Source organism: Dioscorea cayenensis, chromosome 12, assembly GCF_009730915.1.
Source record: "Dioscorea cayenensis subsp. rotundata cultivar TDr96_F1 chromosome 12, TDr96_F1_v2_PseudoChromosome.rev07_lg8_w22 25.fasta, whole genome shotgun sequence".
NCBI classification, from domain to species: domain Eukaryota; kingdom Viridiplantae; phylum Streptophyta; class Magnoliopsida; order Dioscoreales; family Dioscoreaceae; genus Dioscorea; species Dioscorea cayenensis.
In genome coordinates, this window is record NC_052482.1 from 12,475,952 (window position 1) to 12,486,621 (window position 10,670).

At 43.8% G+C, this 10,670-nt stretch overlaps 1 non-coding gene across 1 annotated transcript; it reads left to right on the plus strand.

Moving 5' to 3' along the window:
- Positions 1-9,900: 9,900 nt before the first annotated feature.
- LOC120274235 lies at positions 9,901-10,007 on the plus strand. The gene has a single exon (XR_005540767.1). It is a non-coding gene; the product is annotated as a small nucleolar RNA R71 (small nucleolar RNA).
- The last annotated feature ends 663 nt before the right edge of the window (positions 10,008-10,670 follow it).

The following is a 10,670-nucleotide window of genomic DNA, read 5'->3' on the forward strand; positions in this document are numbered from 1 at the left end:
CCACTCACAAGGTTACCAACAAGAACTCTCAACCCTAGTATCTTTCTAGGGGAAATGTTCATACAATCAAGCATTCAAGGTTGGAACTCACAATAAACATCAATTAATTGAAATCATAATAAAGAGATTCAATGAAACGAATACATCCTAGGGTTCACAAATATCCAAGTATCTACCAGGGGTTTAGCTCTCCATGGAGCTAAGTACAATCAAAGAAATAGAATGCAAAAGCAATGAATCCATAAAGAAACCCCCTCGATGGTCGTGTCGATGGTCTTGTAGAGAGTCCTCTACTCGTCGCAAGGGATCCTTTGTTCGACCTAGGATACACCTCGCTGGATCGATGCCGACGAAAGATTTCCCAATAACCTTCTTCAAAATGACGCGCGATGTAGGAGCCGTAGAACCTCTACAAAACCCTAGCCAATACTCCTCGAAACCCTAGCCGAAGCCCTCGCTCAAGTTGGGGAAAAGATGGAGAAAAGAATACTAAATCGGCTTTAAATAGGGCTTGAATCGGGCGACCACACGGGAGTGGATGTTTCACACGCCCCTGTGGAATTTCGATGCGGGTGTGGATAATTTCCACACGCCCATGTGGATTCTCTGAATTCATGTTTTCTCGGCCGGCTTTGAACAATGCTGCTACCGTCCGGCTTGAATAGCTTCCCAAATCCATACTTTCATCGGGCTAACGCAAACAGGCACACGTTCACGTCGTGGATCACTTGCTTCTTCAATGATATACAAGTTGGTGGAGCTCTTGTTGTATGTGTATAAGTCGGAATGCTCGAGTGTGACTGCCCTTGTGCCCCTCCCAACAGATGTGCCCACTTGAATACGAGGAGGTTGGCACACACTTTAGCATCTCACACCTGACCTATGTCTTCACGTTTGAACCTTAGCAAGATTTCCTCCAAAATCGGTGCATTATGATCCATATTGGCTTCTTTCTTTCTTACTCAGCCTCACAACCCTACTTGCATAAAAGTAACATAAAAGCACACATATTAGTGTAAAGACACAAGAAAAGTAATGCTCAACATAAGGAATGAATGCTTCACATTCATATCGCACAAGCACTTATCATGCTAGATGTCGATGAGGATGTGGATGTACCCTTGATACTTGGGAGACCATTCTTGCGGACTTCCAAAGCATTGATTGACATGGACGGCGGAGAGCTCACATTGAGAGTTGGAGATGACAAGCTCACATACCGCCTTGCTGAAGCCATGCGGCATTCTCTTGATTTCGATGATACTTTATACTTCCTAGACATTACTGATGAGATTATTGATGAATACATGCAGGAAATGTTCAATCCGGACACATACGAAGGTTTGTTCGACAAAGAGGAGGGACATGAAGATGTAATGATGCTTGGATTGACGGAAGAAGTACCATCTACCCCGGGGATCTTGAAGATGGTGCTCCAGAAAATAAAGAGGGCTAGGAGACACCACCGAAAACGCTCGAAGGCTGTTGGAGACGTATGTAAACCAAAGAAGTTGGATGAACCATTGCTAGGTGATCCCAAGCCCGATAATACACCCTCTACACTCAAGAGACTTTGCACATCATGCTTTTAAGCCATGGGTAAGAGGATAACCTTCATCTATGAACCCCCGTGAGGTAAGATAAGGTACATCAAGCTAAGTGACGTTAAACAAGTGCTTCTTGGGAGGCAACCAAAGTGTCTACTCTTTTCTTATCTTCTAGTTTAGTTGTTTGCATGAATAAATAGTGGAGTGTTGGTGTGTTGATGTTTAGATGCTTGTGCTGCGATTTTATTGTGGGTTTTTAAAGTCATCGTGTGTTTTCATGTGGAATTGGCGAAGTTATGTCGTTTGAGATTTATTTCAAGTTTTCACTAGTAAAATTTGCATAATAGGGCAAGCTCTGAGTGTGTAAACATGTTCAGAGATTTTCTGCAGAGCCTGCAGATTTTTCTAAGGCATCCAGGGAAAACACATGGGCATGTGGAATTTTTGCACGCCTGTGGATTTGCACTGCAAGCTCATCCAGAGAAGGAACAGGGGCGTGCGGGTGCCCCTGTGAATGACCATGCGACTGTCACACGCCCGTGGTTAATTTCCGCATGGGCGTGTGAATTCCTGCAGAGTTAGGCGGATTATCCTGAGAGCACACAGTGGCGTGGACTCGCCCCTGTGGGTGACCTTGTAAACCACACACGGGCGTGGGTAATTTCCACACTCTCGAGCGAAACTCTGCAGAGTAGTTCTCTCCATCCCGAGAAGACACAGGGACGTGTGGCTGCCCCTGTGAGTTGGGCATGTGAATGTCCACGCCCGTGCGGAATTTCCGCACGAGCGTGTAGAACACTTGGCATTTTTCTCGGATGTCCAGGGAAGCCACAGGGGTGTGCAGCTACCCCTGTGGGTCGGGCGCACAGGTGTGGTCATTTTCCGCATGCCCATGTGAGAGTAGTCAGATTCGAAGGAGTGTTTTCCCGAGAGCACATAGGGGCGTGTGTATGCCCCTATGGCTCTTTTCTAATGAGGCGCACAGGCGTGGGTAATTTCCGCACGCCTGTGTGGATGTACAGAACGCCAAGAGGCGCGAGTTCTTTTTAAAGAATAGTCATTCTCTCCTCCCTCACAACCTCCATTCATCTGGGAACACTTCCGTATTAACTCCCGACTTCCTAGCGCCGATTTGGTAGGATTGTTTCAAGGTTTTCCGGCCGTTTCATAGTTCTTTCATTTTAACTCATCGGTAAGCCCTATTTATGATTTCCTTCATCAATTCACGATTTTCAATGATGAATCTGGTTAATAATGCTTCGTTTCTTCAAATAGAAAGATGATTTATGTTTAGAACGAAGTTAGAAGTATTTTTAAGTTGTATTTTTGGATTCTTGTGGCACGACCTTGCGGTTTTCATGTAACATGGATCCACACGGGCGTGGAGAAATTCCGCACGACCGTGTGGAATTCTGCAGTAATGCTTTGACCTATTTCGTCTCAAATTTTGAAGATTATGGCACCCCAGTCAAAGAAGCAAGCTGATAAGCGACCGTGTGAGTCATCTTCCGAGTCTGAGGGTATGAGTTTCACCATTCCAGAGCACAGGGTTCATTTTGAATGGCTGTCGAGAGTTCGTTTTGGACAGAATCGATTCCTTGGTATAAGTATACACTTAGAGATCTGCAGCAGGGAGACGAGTTGCCAAATGAGGTCGAGGATCTCGTATCGTTAAGTGGTTGTAGGCATTTATTGGCTATTAGAGAGCCAGCCATACGAGAGCCCGCACTGGAGGTCTTGTCATCATTTGACTTTGACAGATCCTATTAGAGCTTTGACAGTATTGATGAAATTCAGTTCAAAGTATTTGGACACCACCATAGCTTGAGCGTTACTCAGTTTTCAGTTCTACTTGGCTTGTATGAGGAAGTATTCATAGACACTGAGGAGTACTCTCAGTTACCGACTGATTATCCTGGAGCGTTGACCCCGCAGAGAGCTTACAGAGTACTATGTGGTCAGGGTCAATACGAGCCGGGGTTGTCCAAGGCCACGTGCCTTTCCCGACCCGCTTACAGATATTTACATGCCATCATGAGTAGGTCGGTGAATGGTCGTGGTGATAGCACTGGTGTTCTAAGCCGACAGGAACTTCTGTACTTGTACTCAATGGTGGAGCACGTACTGATTCACTTTAGACACATCATGGCAGAGTACATCCGACATCAGGGGCATTATGCTAGATATGGAGCGATCTTCTTGGGCCCCTACATTACGAGATTAGTGCTGGCCATGGGTCTCTTAGACGTGATTAGTGGGGCCGAGAAGACGAGTATACTTGCATCCCTGAGCCTAGAGACGATAAGGTTGATGGGCATGGTCCGCAGGGTTCGGGTAGGAGTTTTTACTTTCGTACTACCAGCTCGAGAGATAGCCGAGGATGAGGATGATGAAGCCGGAGCATCTCAGCCCGCTTCCGAGCCTCAGCCAGCACCGATGGAGACCGGGACATCCCTAGTGGCAGAGGAAGCACCCCCCGTGCATATGTTTTCACTATCTCGAGGTCATGATTGCTTTGAGAGGCTCAAGAGCGCTTTGGGGGTGATACGGAAAGAGGTGGCTGAGGCTCGAGCAGAGATTTCTGAGATTAAGGCTATGTAGGCCACTCAGTATACACAGTTCATGGCACGTTTCAACGTTTTACAGCAGATCTTAGAGCGAGACGTCACCTACTCATTTGGCTTGCGACCGAGGATTCCTCAGTCCCCCTCAGCATCTCCTCCACCCCCATTTCTTATATCAACACAGGTGGACCCACCATGTGCGCCTTCACCAACAGCACCACCGGAGCCCGAGGGCGACACCGACACTTGACTTTACTTTATTTTACTTTTATGCACTTCATTTTGGACTTTTTCACTCAGAAAGGATTCTCCTTCTGAGTTTATTTTCATTTTACATCTCGAGTTGTATTCATTGTCTATCTTTTATATATACTCGGGTTGATTTTGTTTTTATTGAGCTTCGCTGAACCCCCTCATGTATGCGTGCAGATGATGTTGTCATCTTGGGAATTGAGACTTAGTCATGGGCATGGCCAAGGTGTTTCAGCACTTGGCCGTGTGAGCTTCACAACGCGTTGGAACATTACTTCCAAGGACTTAGCTTCATCAAACGCAACAGTAAGAGTCAGGGAAGTATTGTTTTGATTGCTTCTCCCACATCTATTTTTGAATGATATACATTTTGAGTAAGCTTGCATGTGTACATTGGGGATAATGTACAACTTAAGTGTGCTGTGGGGGAGTTTCATAGTGCACACATCCTTTTTTTATTATTCTTGATTGATATACATGCTCACATAGACAATGGCGGTTCACCTTAGTTGCAATGATTGTATTCTTGAGTTTAGGAGAATTTTTAACATTGAATATTTTCATCCTCAAGTTTTGCTTGAATGTCTAGGAATTTTTGCCCGATTTATACTTGTCACTTACTAGACGCTTTTGGAAACTCAAGTTTGATGTTAAAAGGACTAGTTATAGTTGTTTCTTGTGTTAAATTCTGAAAAAAAGGGAAAATGAAAAGAAAGAACAAAATAGTTTTACTGCTTATTTGTGCTTGTTGGGTGGAAAGAGCTACCAACTATGTAGTATGAAGCTACTCTCATAAGTCGGATACTAGTTATGCCCTTGACAAGGTCCCCTTGCGTATATCCCGCAAGTGCATGGGTTTGTCGAAGTAATAATCCCAGGTGAGCGGGGTCGAATCCACAGGGAGTAGGGACTAAAGACACTTAATTCGATTCTTAGCTATGTGGAGTATCAACAATGATAAGTGTGATAATGATTCAATTCTCAACAATTAAAAGCAACAAGTAAGAGAGCAAAAGTAAGGAGGAGGTAAGGCAATCAATAAAGATGGGGTACTCGGATGATGCTTCACCTAGGATAATCGATTCAAGTGCAAGAACTCTCTATTATGCTTCCTAATCATTGCAATGGTGAGTCATGGAAATCCTCACATACATAGTCCCAAATCTAAGGTCAACTATGCCTAACTCTATTCATGTCCCGGAGGAGAGATTAAATAACCTCTCAACCTCGCACTCGAATAAAGTTGCAATGAGCTCTAGGGATTCCAAGTGATAAATCGCTTCCTAATTATAGACCTAACCCTTTGGTCCAGGCGGAAGGTCTCTAGCCACAATTAAGCCCTAGATACTAAGATCCCCTCAACGCTTCACTCCATTGCACACGCAACTAGTCCCCAGCGGAGGTTCATCCCTTAGACCATTCACTCTATTATGGCCGCAAAGAACTCAAGGAACGGAGGTAGAATCTATCACGTCGGAGGAGAAAAGGGACACTCCTGTACCTCTCGACTCACCCTCTCAACCCTCTCCAACCTAGCTTTGTCTAACGCTCGTGGTATGTCACTCACTCACAAGGTTAACAACAAGAACTCTCTACCCTAGTGTCACTTTAGGGGAAATGTTCATACAATCAAGCATTCAAGGTTGGAACTCACAATAAACATCAATTTATTGAAAGCATAATAAAGAAGTTCAACGAAACGAATACATCGTAGGGTTCACAATCACCCAAGTACCCACTAGGGGTTTAGCTCTCCATGGAGCTAAGTACAATCAAAGAAATCGAATGTAAAATAATGAATCCATAAGGAAACCCCCTCGATGGTCATGTCGATGGTCTTGTGGAGAGTCCTCTACTCGTCGCAAGGGATCCTTTGTCCGGCCTAGGATACACCTCGCCGGATCGATGTTGACGAAAACTTTTCCAATAACCTTCTTCCAAACGACGTGCGATGTCGGAGCCATAGAACCTCTCCAAAACCCTAGCCAATACCCCTTAAAACCCTAGCCGAAGACCTCTTTCAAGTTGGGGAAAAGATGGAGAAAAGAATACCAAAATCGGGGCTGAATCGGCTTTAAATAGGGCTGGAATTGGGCGACTCCACGGGCGTGTACGGTACACGTGCCCATGCAGAATTTCCACACGGGCGTGGGTAATTTCCACACGCCCATGTGGATTCTCTGAAACTGTCATTTTCAGCCGGCTGTGAACAGTAACTGCAAGAGTACTCCCGAATCCACTTTTCATTGAGGTAACATAAACGGGCACACGTTTATAACGTGGATCGCTTTGCTTCTTCAATGACGGATAAGTTGATGGAGATCTTGTTCTATGTGCATAAGTCGGAATGCTTGAGTGTGACTGCCCTTGTGCCCCTCCAAATGGTTGTGCAAACTCAAATACGGGGAGGTTGGCACACACTCTAGCATCTCGCACCCGACTTATATCTTCGCGTTTGAACCTTAGCAAGATTTCCTCTAAAATCGTTGCATTGTGATCCGCATTGGATTCTTTCCTTCATAATTGGTTTCACAACCATACCTGCATAAAAGTAACATAAAAACACACATATTAATGTAAAAACCCGATAAAAGTAATGCTCAACATAAGGAAAGAATGCTTCGTATTCATATCACACAAGCACTTATCAGCCCTAATGAGAGAAAGAGCTATCTCATAGGATGAGTGAAAGCTACCACTCTGGTAGAAAGAGCTACCATCTCAAAAGTGTGAAAGCCACCTTAGCGGCCGCTTTGGAAAGGGCTACCTTAGAGGATGTGTGAAGCTACTACCATCTTTGAAATTGTTGTCACTTTTGTAGATAAATAATTCCCTTGTACTTCGAACATTTGAGTAGTATACCTTGGGGTGTTTTGAGTGAGTTTACACAAGTATATGATTTCGGGTTTGTTGTCCTTTTTTATTCAAGGTTTTAGCTAGAGCTTTGATTTTTTTGTATTTAATGTTGAAATTTTGCATACTTATAGAATGCTCTCTTTGTACACTTTGGTGAACCTAAGGCCAAGCATTTCCAATATTTCCTTCATCTATGCACAGAATGTTTAATTTTTGCTTGAGGACAAGCAAAGCTTAAGTGTGGGGATTTTGATAAGTGCGTGTGGTGATATGAATATGAAGCATTCTTTCCTTATGTTGAGCATTACTTTTATCGGGTTTTTACACTAATATGTGTGTTTTTATGTTACTTTCGTGCAGGTAGCGTTGTTAGGCCGATTATGAAGGAAAGAAGCCAATGTGGATCATAATGCACCGATTTTTGGAGAAATCTTGCTAAAGTCCAAACGCGAAGACATAGGTCGGGTGTGCGATGCTAGAGTGTGTTCCAACCTCCTCTTATTCGAGTTGGCACATCCACTTGGAATAGCACAAGGACAGTCACACTCGAGCATTCTGACTTATGCACATAGAACAAGAGCTCCGCCAACTTGTCTATCATTGAAGAAGCAAGTGATCCACGACATGAACGTGTGCCCGTTTGTGTTACCCTGATGAAAGTATGGATTCAGAATGGTATTCAGGCTAGATACTGTAGCAGAGCAATGTAGCAAAGTACTATAGCAGCACTGCTCACAGCCGCCCGAGAAAAAAGGAATTCAGAGAATCCACACGGTTGTGTGGAAATTATACACGCTCATGTGGAAATTCGACATGGGCGTGTGAAATTATCCACGCCCGTGTGGTCGCTCGATTCTAGCCCTATTTAAAGCCGTTTCAGCCCCGATTTCAGTATTCTTTTCTCCATCTTTTCCCCAACTTGAGAGAGAGTTTCGGCTAGGGCTTCGAGGGGTATTGGCCAGGGTTTTGGAGAGGTTCTACAGCTCCGACATCGTAATTCCTGAGGAAGAAGATTGGTAGGGGAGCTTCCGTCAAAGCGTATCTTATACCGGATGAGGGAATCCTTGGACGACGAGTAGAGGTCTTTCCACAAGACAATCAACACGACTATCGAGGGGGTTTCTTTATGGATTCATTGCTTTTACATTCTATGTAGAGCTAAACCCCTAATGGGTACTTGGGTATTTGTGAACCCTAGGATGTATTTGTTTCATTGAATTTATTTATTATGCTTTCAATTAATTGATGTTTATTGTGAATTCCAACCTTGAATGCTTGATTGTTTGAACATTTCCCCTAGAGTGACACTAGGGTTGAGAGTTCTTGTTGGCAACCTTGTCAGTGAGTGACACACCACGAGCGTTAGACAAAGCTTGGTTGGAGAAGGTTGAGAGGGTGAGTCGAGAGGTACATGAGCGTCCCTTTTCCTCTCCGACGTGATAGATTTACCTCCATTCCTCGAGTTCTTTGCGGCCATAATAGAGTGAATGGTCTAAGGGATGACCCTCCGCTGGGGCTTAGTTACGCGTGCAACGGAGTGAAGCGTTGAGGTGATCTTACTATGTAGGGCTTAATCGTGGTTAGGTAACTTCCAGCTGGACCAAAGGGTTAGGTCTATAATTAGGAAGAGATTTATCACTTGGAGTACCTAGAGCTCATTGCAACTCTATGCAACTGCGAGGTTGAGAGGTTATCTAATCTTTCTTCTGGGATATGTATAGAGTTAGGCATAGTTGACCTTAGATTTGGGACTATGTACCTAAGGATTTCCATGACTCACCATTGCATTGATTAGGAAGCATAATAGAGGGTTCTTGCACTTGAAACAGTTGTCCTAGGCGGAGCATTATCCGAGTACCCCATCTTTATCAATTGCCTTACCTCATTCTTTACTCATTCTCTCTTACTTGTTATTTTTACTCTTGAGAATTGAATCACTGTCACACTTATCACTACTAATCATTCACATAGCTAAGAAGCGGATTAAGTGGTTTTAATCCCTACTCCCTATGGATTCAATACCCGCTCATCCCGGATTATTACTTCGACAAACCCGTGTACTTGCGGGATATACACAAGGGGACCTTGTCAATTGCACAAAACAGGTCAAGGCTTTCTCTAAATCAATCATCCGGGTCTCTAAACCTGACACTCTATTATCTATGTTCAGGGCTTGTTGTTGTTGAAAACCCGATGGTGCGGTGACCTTATGTTGTCCTTGGTTACTCCATGAGAAATTTGGGTGGTTCCTCCACCCTTGGTTGTAGGTGTTTCTATAAGGATTGCCTTGGTTTCTCATTGCATTACAAACAAAGTTAAATTACTCAACGGATGAAGTATCACCAACGGCTATTCGGTAATCAGATGGGGCATGTCCTTCCCCGCATCCCTCACAATTCATTATCGCCGCCAATCTAGGAGAAGTTAGAGTGTCTAACTTCTTACTCAATGGGTCCACTTGGGCTGCCAACAATGTAACAGCATGGATATCATGGATGCCAGCTACTTTCTTCTTCTCCCTAGCATTCCATTGGTAGCTGTTCAGCCTCATTTCTTCAATTAATTTTCTGGCTTCTCCAAGGGTCTTGGTACCTAAGATACCTCCTACCACTGCATCAAGTAACTGTCTTATATTTGGGTTCAAACCATTGTAAAAAGTTTGAATGATCATCCACTCTGGAAACCTATGTTAAGGACATTTTTGCTGGAATTCCCTGAACATTTCCCACATCTCAAATAGAGACTCCAATTCCGTTTGCACAAAGGATGAGATCTCATTTCTAAGCTTTGTAGATTTCCCGGGAGGGATATAACGCATAGGAAAAACTTCTACCATCTCCTACCATGTAGTAATCGATGCTCTAGGTAATGAAAATGGGAAGGCTCTCAACCTAATGGCATTCTCCGTAACACCATTGATCTTGAGCATATCACACGTTTCCAAGAAATTATCTATGTAACCGTTTGGATCCTCATCGGCTAAACCATTGAACTGTGCTGACTATTGTAACATAATGATGAATGCCGGTTTTAGCTCAGAATTCTAAGCTGTGATTGGGGGCCGCACAATGCTAGATTGTGTCCCCAATACTGATAGTCTGGCATAAAAAAAAAGTATTCTCTGTTGTTCATTCTATTCCACCATGTTGTCAGATCCTTCAACTTCTACTTTAGCTAGATTCGACGGTTCTTGCACAGGTTCTTTACCTCTTCTTCTGACTATACGTTCAAGTTTAGGATCACCTGTAATCAATATCGATGGGTTGCCTCGGGTCATAACCTGGAGCTGCACGAAAATAAAGAAAACAAATCATAATGATGGTAGAATGAATGAATGAATAGCTAACATAGAAAAGAGCTAAGTATCTCTAAATGCCTACTCCCGGCAATGGCGCCAAAAACTTGACAACTCCCCTTGCGTGTGACCAGCAAGTGCACATGTTTATTAAAG